The following is a 3,999-nucleotide window of genomic DNA, read 5'->3' as shown; positions in this document are numbered from 1 at the left end:
CCATATAGGAAATAAAAGAGTTATCGAATAAGCTTGTTCTAAACTCCTGAAACATTGTTGTTTCATATTTTAGAGCAGTCACTGCAATTTATGGAAGAACTCAATTAAATCTGTATGTGGGAGTGTGTGTGAAAAAATCAGATGTGTAACCCACTTTGTAATCCTTAACATTTTCATAAGTAACTAATTTAATTACACATTTTTTCTTAGTAACTGTAACTGATTACAATTACTTTTATTTTGTAATTAAATTACGTAATTCCGTTACATGTAACTAGTTACTCCCCAACACTGTTGACATGGTACTGACAGTACTGTTTTATGAATATGATCGAGTTATTTCACTTTTTTCTTTTTTTATGCTTCTTAAGAATCATGATTGGCTATAATGTCAAATTATTCCTCACTAATACATAAACAACCTTGGGAGTAACCTGTTTCATAGAGTTACAATGTTAATAGACTATGCGTTTTTCCTCAGGGTGCTTATTTACATCCGGTGCTGTGCTGGAAGCCGTTGTTCCCTAAGAGCTTTCAAAATGACAGAGGAGAAGATGATTTTTCAGCTTTCAAGAACTTCCGCGGATTACTGTAAATGAAGTTCTTCGCATTGTGGCCCTGAGGAAGATGAATACTCTATGTCCATCTCGGCATCAGAAAAGGACTGGGCAGAGTCGGAGCAGGATTGCCCCGACACTGAAGGCCCCCAGACTTCCAGGTGGAGCTCGTCAGGGTCCTTGCGAAAGCTGTTAAGGAGCTCGACCTCAACTGGGATGCTCCTGAGGAACCTGCCAGGATGTTCGCTGCAAGCAGTGGACAGGATCCGGGATCCTGCCTCAGAACAGAGCAGAGCTGCTGTCTGTGCCTGTTATGGCCTCCCAGTATTATCCTCCATGAGCTGTTTCCCCTCCAGTGCGTTTAGCCTCGCTGGGGCAAGGTGCCAGTCTACAAACATCACTGCCAGCAATAGCATCCGGAGAGATTCGGCCACTGTGTCAGTTCCTAGATGCATGGAGAGCTATTCCAGGCATTTCACGCTTGCTGCTGGGCATAATAGAAAGGGGTATTCTCTCCAGTTCAGACGCAGACCACCCTGTTTCAACGGCATGGTTCCGTCACTGATATTACCTAAAAATGCCCCTGTTTTGTGACAGGAGGTTCACAGCCTGCTGACAAAAGGAGCAATAGAGCAATCCCTCAGAGCATGCTGGAGAGTGGGTTTTACAGCTGCTATTTTGTGGTGCCCAAGAGAGATGGGGGGGGGGGACTCTGTTCGATCCTGGTCCTGAGAACCATTAACAGAGCAATTCAATAGCACGCATTCAGGATGACGTCTCTGAAGCAGATCCTGGCACAAATCTGTCCCCAGGACTGATTTGCATCCGTAGATCTGAAAGATGCATACTTCCATATTCAGACAGCACTGTGCCACAGACACTTTCTGAGGTTTGCTTTCGAGGGCACAGCATACCAGTATATTCAGTGCTCCCATTCGGGCTGGCTTTAACCCCGTGCACATTCTCGAAGTGCATAGATTCCCCTCTCAGAGCGAGCGGTATGCACATTCTGAACTATCTGGACGATTGGCTGATTTTAGCCATTCACAAGATGTGCTTATCTGTTATATAGAGGTGCTGCTTCGCCAACTGGAGTCCCTAGAGCTGCGTGTGAATATGCAAAAGAGCATGTTCAACCCAAGCCAGTTTGCCACCTGGGTCTTCTGCAAATGCGGTCGCTGCAGTTGTGGCTGAGTCCCATGGCGAGCATGGACCTCGGGTCATATGCGCATCGTGGTCATACACAGCTGTGTCAGCACTTTGAAACCGTGGTGCGACCCAGAAATGTTCAGCCGGGGGGTTCCCCTGGGACTGGTGACAGCACACACTGTGGTTACTACAGATGCGTCGACCTTGGGCTGGGGAGCAGTGTGCGAGGGCGTACCGACTTCAGGTCTGTGGTCAGAGTCACAGAGCAGGTGGCACATAATATGCTTGGAACTGAAAGTGGTGTGATTAGCCTATGTACTGATTCGCACTGACAATATATATGTGGTTTCATATATAAATTGTCCAGAAGGCATGCGCTCCAGAGCACCTTTCAAGCAGACTGTGAGCCTCCTATTATGGGCGGATCATCATCTACTCTCCATCAGAGCGGCGCCGGTCCCCAATCTCCTAAACCACGTAATCCCTTGCAGGGAATGGAGGCTGCATCCCGGTTCGGTTCAGAAGATATGGGACCGCTCTGGGAGGGCGGAGGTGGATTTGTTCGCAACTACCGAGAACACACACTGCCCGCTGTTCTTTTCACTGTCTCAGTCCCCACTGATGGGGGACATTCTGACGTCATGCTGGCAGAGAGCCAGACTTTATGCATTCCCTCCGGTGAAGATTTTGTCTCTGGTGTTATGCAAAATCAGGGAGGAGAAGAGCGTCTGTGATCCTCATTGCCCCAAACTGGCTGAATCAACCGTGGTTTCCGGACCGAAGGGAGATGCTGGTGGCTCCCCCTTGGAGAATTCCCCCCAGGAAGGACCTGCTGTCTCAAGCGAAAGGCACAATATGGCACCCCAGCACGGAGTTGTGAAGCCTTCATGTGTGGTTGCTTCAGGGGCCTTAGAGGGGCTAAGCGCCCTGCCTCACGTGTGCTTGACACACTTAATGAGTCTCGTGCTCCTTCTACTAGGCGTCTACATGCTCTTAAATGGGGAGTGTTTATGAAATGGTGTTGTGATAAGGATATTGAACTGGCGAACTGGCCCGTGTTGGACGTTTTACGTTTTCTGCAGCACAGGCTGGATAACGGGAGACTTCCATCCACGCTGAAGTTTTATTAGGCCGCTATTTCCTCGTTTCATTCCCCGGTTGATGGGCAATCGATCGGGAGGTGCATGCTGATAGTCAGATTTCTCTCTCTACCCCCATTCGAGCCCTTGGCATCCATTGCCACGAGGGAGCTCTCTCTCAAAACCGCTCTGCTTCTTGCTCTTCCTGAGGATCAAGATCAAAAATGGTTAAGAGGGATAGGGACATCCTTTGAAATTTTACTGAAAATTTTTAACAGTGTAAAAAGGGGAAGCCACCAGCATCTCCCTTAGGTCCAGAAACCACAGATGATTCATTATGTTTGGGGCAATGAGGATCAGACGCAATTATCTTTTTTGCGTCTATTTTTGTAATTATCTTCACAGGTTTGTTTTAAAGGATTCCCAGACTGTTGTTCTCGTGTTACAGGGACAGCAGTGTGCAACCATATTGTTGCAGCACTGTACCAGACAGCACATTACTCAGAATTACTCAAAACTGGGAATCAATGCAGTTCCTCCTGTTCATAGCTGCACTAAAATTGAGCAGAGCTGGCACAAACCTAGAACAATGGTAAGTGGTAAGAGAATTATACTTTAATGAATTACATAATTAATAAACTTTGATTATTAATATTAACATTCCCCATTGGTATGCCTAGAGAGTCAAGCCAGGTCCTGACAGGGAGATGGAGGTCCTGTTAGCAAGACCAAAAGAGAGGAAACTCACTGAGTGGTTATGGTAGGAGTAGACTGTCTAATGCTGTTACATCATACTTTCATATCTTGCTATATTCATAATGTATAACATGCCTATATGATTAGCCCTAGCAAAAAAAAAAAAAAAACTATCATACTGGGTATGGCAACTTCAAAATGTATGCAACATATAATGACAATGGAAGATTTTTTTTAAATGGTCAATTTACCCTATACCTTTGTTTTTCAACTCAGGAGAACACTTTATAGTGGTCAGTAGTGCAGTGGTGGAAAGAGTACTGAAAAAATATACTCAAGTAAAAGTACCATTACCTTCCAAAAAATGTAGTGTGAGTAGAGTAAAAGTACTTGTCCAAAAAAACTACTTGAGTAAGAGTAAAAGAGTAGCCTATTTAAAAGTACTCATGAGTATTGAGTAGTGAGTACTGAGCTGTGGATTCTACCCCCTCATAATAAACACTGTACACCGCAATTGA

The sequence above is a fragment of the Sinocyclocheilus rhinocerous genome, unplaced genomic scaffold, assembly GCF_001515625.1.
Source record: "Sinocyclocheilus rhinocerous isolate Xijiao unplaced genomic scaffold, SAMN03320098_v1.1 scaffold580, whole genome shotgun sequence".
Classification (NCBI taxonomy): domain Eukaryota; kingdom Metazoa; phylum Chordata; class Actinopteri; order Cypriniformes; family Cyprinidae; genus Sinocyclocheilus; species Sinocyclocheilus rhinocerous.
The sequence above is the reverse complement of the archived record's forward strand: the minus strand, read 5'-3'. Positions refer to the sequence as shown.